This window comes from Sarcophilus harrisii, chromosome 4, assembly GCF_902635505.1.
Source record: "Sarcophilus harrisii chromosome 4, mSarHar1.11, whole genome shotgun sequence".
In the NCBI taxonomy this organism is placed as follows: domain Eukaryota; kingdom Metazoa; phylum Chordata; class Mammalia; order Dasyuromorphia; family Dasyuridae; genus Sarcophilus; species Sarcophilus harrisii.
In genome coordinates this window covers 96926689-96933925 of record NC_045429.1, presented here as the reverse complement: position 1 = coordinate 96933925, position 7237 = coordinate 96926689, and the positions used below count along the sequence as shown (strand labels likewise).

At 41.5% G+C, this 7237-nt stretch overlaps 1 long non-coding RNA gene across 2 annotated transcripts; it reads right to left on the bottom strand.

The window, feature by feature from the left end:
- Positions 1 to 252: 252 nt before the first annotated feature.
- On the bottom strand, positions 253 to 5877 carry LOC116419088. 2 transcript variants are annotated; one of them, XR_004229343.1, is made up of 4 exons: positions 5768 to 5877; positions 5415 to 5538; positions 5095 to 5187; positions 253 to 672 (listed from the first exon to the last, which is right to left on the bottom strand). It is a non-coding gene; the product is annotated as an uncharacterized LOC116419088 (long non-coding RNA). The 2 variants fall into 2 exon arrangements; XR_004229342.1 differs by having other exon boundaries at positions 5095 to 5538.
- Between the last annotated feature and the right edge of the window lie 1360 nt (positions 5878 to 7237).

Genomic DNA, 7237 nt, shown 5'->3' with positions numbered 1-7237 from the left:
TGGTGCAGTGGATAGAGCACCAGTCCTGAAGTCAGGAGGACCTGACTTCAAATCTGCCCTCAGATACTCAACACTTCCTGGCTGTGTGACCCTGGACAAGTCACATAACTCCAATTGCCTCAGCAAAAATAAAATACATAAATAAAAATAAAGGGCAAATAACAACAAGTGAGTTAACTGAAGCAAAGAGCAGTTAAGTGATTTGGCCAGTACCACACAACCAACCAAGCAAGTATCTGAGGTTATATCTGAACTCAGGTTTTCCTGACTCCAGGTCTATTCACTATGTCACCTAACTGCCCCTTCTTGTTCATCTCATTGTCTCTAGTCTAGACAGCAACAAACCAAGAGGCATCTACTCAAAGATGAATGCCCAGCCTACCTTCTCCATCCACCAGACAAGATTTAGGACTAATTAACCTTGTCAAGAAAGTACCTTTGTCCAACATAAAATTTTCCTGTTTCGGTTTCAGAAAACCCCCTCCCATAATCAGAGTGGGAAAGACAAGAGCTTCATTGAGAGCCAGAGATGCTGAACAAACAGTACCCCTAGTGGAGAGCAATGGAGTTTAATGGGAACAGCAGTGAATCAGAACTCAGAAGCCAGGTGCTGACATTCCCTCCATGACCGTGAATGTTTCTCTTATGATCTCCAGGACTTAGTTTGTTCATCTGTAAAATAAAGATAAAACTAGTTATTTTACCTACCTAAATGAAATAATACATCTCAAATGCCGGGTCTTAAAGGTCGGCTAACATCACTTTGGTAGACCAGTAAGACATATTATGGATCAGAGCAATGTCTGAGTTCTGTATTTGTTTGAAATGGAAAGAAAGGGATAGGCTAGATTGCTTTAGGAAGGTCTTCCCGGCTTAAAAAATCCAGTATTGTTAAGACTTAAGGGTCAGCTTCAAGTGGCCATCTATCACAGTAAGACTAAGATCAAAGGGAAAGGGGTTGCTTCTAGAGGACAAAGAGGACTGCAGCAGCCCACAAGGAAGAGGATGTCTGGAGGGCTTGTTTTTCATAGAGGAAATGAGACCATGCTGTTCATCAGAAACCAAAACACATGGAGCAGCCCAGAAGCAGGTCTGGAAAATGTATCTCCCCTAGTTCTGTCTCACCAGAGTGTCTGGGGCCTGCCAACTCTTATTTTTGGTACCTCAATACCACAAGGAAGCCTCTTCTATTTAATCCCTGTTGCCTTTCCTGTGCCTCAAACAAACAGGATTCTCTGGCACCCTTTGTCATACTCCAGCCCAATGTCCACTAGGGCTAGAGGTCCTACTAACCCGTGGGGAAGGAAAGGACACTGAAGCTCCCATCCTTGGACCTTAGCCCATCTTTGAGAAAGGAAGAGGCTCCAGAAGCCTCTGTAACATTCCCTAATATTTCTGGGAGTTCACTGGAAGGTGAATGTCATGGAGGAGAGGAGATGTAGACAGACTAGTGGCCCTCGCTTAGTTCCTTTCCTTTTTGAGTGAGACCCCATAGGGGCATCAGGGAGAGAAAGAAACATTGGAGGGAGGGTCACAGAGTGGAAAGAATACCAAGTGAGAAGCTAGGAAACCTGGGTTCTAGTGCTTAGTCCTCCACAAACCAGTTATATGACTTTGAATAAGTAGCATCCCCATCCTGAACTATATTGTTCATTTCATTTTCCAAAGAAATAAATTGGACTAAATAAATGACTCTATAATCCATTTTCACTCTATGAGTTTATGATGGACAGCTAGAGAGTGAAGTGAATAGAGTACCACCTAAATTCAAATCCAACTTCAGATATGTACTGGCTGTGAGACTCTGGACAAGTCACTTTACCCCAATTACCTTGAAAAAACAAACAAATGAAAGAAAAAAAAAAAGAATTCTGGGACATTGATAGGTTAAGAGATTTCCTAAGGTTACAGCTATCCTATGTTGGAGGTAGGACTTGAAAAGGTAGGCCTTTTATCCACTATGCTATGAGGCTTCTCAAGTATTAATACAAGTTTCACCTTTATTTTACAGATCAGGAAACTGAGACTAAAACAAATGATGAGATTTCACTGGTATCATGTATCAAAATAAGAAAAAAAAAAATGCTCTTCTACAAACACTGGCCATGATCTCTATGGCTGCTTCCAAAGTTAATGTTCTAGGGTTCCAAGGACGTACATCTGTTTTTCTATATATCTGTTTATCTGTATATTCCACATTAGTATTTAGTTATGTGTATGTGGATTTATGTACAAATAAATGATATGTGAGGTGGGGTAAGCTTGGTTCCAGGATACTGAAATTTAGAGGGCATTTCATAGAAACAACTGAGCTTCATACCTAGTTAGCAAAAAATAATGACTTAGGGAGGAGAGGAGGAGTGGGAGAGAATTTAGAACTCAAAATTATAAAAAAAAAAAAAGTTTAAAAAAATTATGCATTATTCGTGGGGAAGGGGGATAAGCTTTTTTAAAAAAGAATAATTATTTAAAGTAGGAAACCACAGTAGCTGCATCCCAAATAACCCCAACCCCCCATAGCAGTCTTCTCAGATACATTTTGGTACATAATGCCCCAGATTCAAAAACTGCAATTTTCTGTATGTGTGTATATATATATATATATATGTATGTGTACTGTGTGTGTGTATATATATATATGTACACACACAATACACATACATATACACATATAATATTTACATATACATATAATGTTTGTGGTTTTGTGTTTTATGAATGTGTGGTTAAGTGAATGTAATTGCGTCTGTAAGCATTCATGGGAATGTGTTTTAGATTTGTTGATGTGTGTGGGCAGTAAGTGCGTGTGTCTGTCTACGTGTACACATGGCTGTGTGGGTGTGTTCACACCTCCCTTCCTTATTGGGTTGCCAGTAAGAAAACTGGGACCCTTTACGAAATGAAACAACTTTCCCAAACCAAGGCAGAAATCAGTTCTCTGGCTTCTCAGCCCGCCCAGTCTGTCTCCTGCACCCACAGCCCTGAAGCAGCTCCTGCCAGGAGGGAGAAAATAAAAATCAGGTCACCAGATGCATTTCATTTGGTCCTCCCCTCCCCTTGTCCCACCGCTAGCCCAGCGCCAAAAATTCAAAACATATTTGCAGCAAGCACCTGGCGCCCCGCCCAGCTCCAGCTGAGCCCTTACCACCCAGTGGCTCTCCTCCTGATGGCCCAGTAGGCATCTGGTATCTCCCCATTGTGCCCACCGATTTCTACCTGGCAGGGGCTCATTTGCTACCCCCCAGAGCCCAGAATGAAGTATAGGAGGTTCAGTCAAAAGAACATCCCAACTTGGTCAGAAAAACTGTGTGCAAGCTGTGGCTCTGCAACTTTAGGAGCTGTGTGACCTTGAGCTAGTTTTGAGCCTAAGCTTTCTTGGCAATAAATCGAGGGGATTGGGCTAGATGATGAAATCCTCTGGCCTGCCTCAGAGGCAGGGTAGCCTGATGTATAGTAGGAGGCTAGGTTTGCCTCCTGCCCTCATCACTTAGTGCTGTGTGATCAGGGCAGATTATTTAAGCTCTCTGAACCTCTTGTGTAAAATGATAGGGTTAGTCTTGCTTTCCTTCAGCATTTCTTTCCACTCTAGATCTGTGATCTGATGTCCCTTTCAACTTGGACATTTGCTTTCAACTTTGACATATATTTTATGCATTTTTTTTTCTTTTTTTGTAAATATTTTATTTTCCCCCGTTGCATATAAAAGTAATTTTTAACATTGGAATTAAAATTCCAAATTGTCTCTCTCCCCTCCCTGAGACAGTAAGCAATTTGATATAGATTGTACATGTTCGATCATTACGCATATCTTTTTACTCTTTGGTTTCTTAAGGGTGACACAGGTCAGCTATGGAGATTTGTGAAATGCTAGGATAATTATTGCATCTCCACATCACTCAGCATCATCACAATTTCTTGGTTGTCAGAAGACACTGTGAACTAAGCTGGAGCAGGGTGTGAGCGGTGGTCCTGGTCACAGTGTAGACAGTCCTGACTCCAGGTTCCTGCATCGAAGCACAGAATGAGTGTCTGGTTCCACAGGAATGGATTGGCATCTGGAATTCTCATTGAAGATTGTTTATTCTTTAATTTGCATGGCAGGTTATCCTGGGCCCAGAATTACCAGCTTTGGCTGGCCCACCCGCCCCTGACAGGGACTTTCAGGAACACGCTCCCCAACCAGTCTGGCCAAAGCCCTGGCCCCAGCCCTCAGTTCCATCACCTTCCCCCCTCTTCCCCTCCCTTCAGCCACGTGGATGTGACTTATTCAGGCTCTCAGGGAAACCCCTGCCAGGAGGAACTGGCTTCCTGGAAAAATAGTTGGCATGAGTTGTTTGGAACTGAAAAACATTCCAGAGGCTCAGTTGGGATTCCTAGGGGTTTTGAAGGGGGTTTATCTCTTGCCCCATACCTTTATCTCCCTAGTTTACCAGGTCATCTACCTCCTACCTCAGTTTGGGGGTGATGGGGGGGTTCCAAGTCATGGGAACCCTCATTGAACTTGCCCTTATAGTATAGTAGAGTATTTTTGAGAATGCTAGCCTTGGAGTCACAGGACCCGAATTCAAATCTTAATACTTTCACTCACTATCCCTGAACAACTCTGAGCAAGGCATTTCATCAGTTTTCATCAATGGTGACATGGAGGTTAGATTAGATTAAATATTTTTTAACCATTTTTATTTCTTGGGCTTCTTTGGCTATTTGGTAACATCTATGATCCTTTTCCAAAAAAATTTCATAAAATCTAAAAAAATCACGAAATGAACCTAATTTATTGAAATGCAATGGCTTTAAAAAAAAAAAAAAAAGGTTATGGAACCCACATTAAGAATCCTTGGAGATGATCTTGAAGCTTTCTTTCTGCTCCACAGCTAGGATCCTAAAACTTACTACATGTCCCCTACATGCATTTCTTGAAAATTGTCTTATGCTACTTTTCTCTACTATTGTTACCTTAGTCTTGACACATAGCATACAAATCCATCTCTCTGTTATTGTTTCTTTGAATTGCTACATATAACTCTTATTGTTATTTACATACAGCACAGGACTCTCCTTGTGGGGAGAAACTGATTATTCAACGTTCCTTACCTGCAGGATGAGCTGAGTTGGCCAGAGTTTGGGAAAAGAGAGTTCTTGGTCCTTGAGAAACAAGATACATGATTCCAAATTCTGTTCAGATCCCTGAAAGGAGAAAAAAACTCTGGGAACCAGTTGACATGATTGACTTGGTACCAGAATCATGTCATAGATTCTGAATTCTAGTTCTAAATACATGATCTTATGATATAAGCTCCTTGGGGATACAGCTCTTCATAGCACCTATTATTAGTGCTGATCTCATAGGAGATGCTCAAGGAATATTTGTAGCATTTGGAAGAGATGGAGCACTGATTTAGAAGTCAGATGACCTTTGTTCTTGTCATAGATCCAGTCCTGTGCAAAGGGTCCAAATCAGCTGATTTTTAAGATCATTTTCAACTTCTGGAGAAGATGATGATTTTATTTAATCAGATGCAGTCTTCCTTGGGTCATCTGTGGTAGGATGAGCATATAGAGTGATTAGTTATGACAGTATAATCAAAGAGGAAGAATGCAGGTCTTATTTCTTTGCTTTTCAGAGTCTCCCCCATGACTTCCAGTTTCAGACCCTACTAATACTGGCTATTCAGAAAACACCTATCCACTTGTCCGCTTCTAACCTTCTCTTCTCTCTCTTGCATTGACCAGGAAACCTACAATCTCTGAAGTCAGTGGAACTTACATCTTCCTCAAACACCAAGTTGACAAAGAAATGTTCCTTCTAAGGACAGGGAATTGTCAGCACCTGCAGAAGTTCTTTCAGGGATATTTCTGGTCCAGGGAGGGTTAAGGCAGTGGGTCTGAAGCCCAGGATAGATGGGGTGGAGCATAAAAGAGTGAGAGCCAGAACTGGCAGGCCTTCTGGCCTTGGGAGGTGGGGGTGGGGAGATCTCACCTCATAATGTCCAGCTCCTGAGGCTCCGCTGGAGCCAGCACATCCACTTTGTCCTTGGGTGTGGAGGTATGGAATGTCAGAGAGCCAAAGCAGAAAGCACAGTCCTCCCAGCCCCCTGAGACTTTCTAGGCCTGTTTCTTCTCAGTGCTCCTCCTGCTACTCTGCCTGTGTATCTGAGTAGTGTGAGACAGTGTTAGAATGAACAGGATGATGTATCTGGAGTCCAGAACTTGGGTTTGAACCCTACTTGTCATGTGACCTTAGTCCCTTAATCTCTTAGTGCCCTAGCTTCCTCCTCTGTAAAATGAAGTATTGGATTCCATAGCTTCTAAGGTCCCTTCCAACTTTAAACCTATAATCATTGCCCTGATTGAGCTTCTAAACTGGCATGGGAGTAGGCAAAAATATGGCGAGTTAGAGTTATGTCTGAAGAATAAAAAGCTAAACTGAAGACTTGGCCCATCAAAGAATGGGCCAGATGCCATATAAGACTTATCCTTAGAGCACTGGCCCTGAAGTCAGACACTTAATACTTCCTAGCTGTGTGACCCTAAGCAAGTCACTTAACCCCAATTGCCACAGGGGGGAAAAAAACAGCCCCATCCACCCAGAAAAAAAAAAAAATACTATTTCCCTTTTCATCGAGAAGGTACCTTATAACTTCCCTTGCTGGTGTCCCTTCTTGCCTGATCTGCCTACATTTTTAGTCCTGCTCTCAGGATAAGAAAGGAAATAGTGTAAGTGTCTACTATGTGCTAGGCACTATATTAAGCACTCTTTTTTTTTTAAATAATAGCTTTTTATTTTTCCAAATACATGCAAAGATGGTTGTCAACATTAACTTTTGCAAAACCTCATATTCCAAATTTTTCTCTCTCCCTTCTCTTCTCCTCCTTCTTATAAACAGAGAACAATCCAATACAGGTTAAGTGTGTGCAATTTTTCTAAATATATTTTCATATTCATCATGCTATTCAGGAAAAATCAGATCAAAGGGGAAAAAAGAAAACATGAGAAAGGGGGAAAGCAAGGAAAGCTTTGCAAGCAACCAAAAAAAACAACAGTAATTAAAAAAAAAAAAAAAAGGAAAATACTATGCTTCAATGTACATTTAATCTCCATTATTCTCTCTGGATGTGAATGGCCCTTTCCTTCCCTAATCTAGTGGAATTGCCTTGAATCACCCCATTGTTGAAAAGAGCCAAATCCATCACAGTTGATTATCATATAATCTCCTTGTTGCTGTATATACTAAGC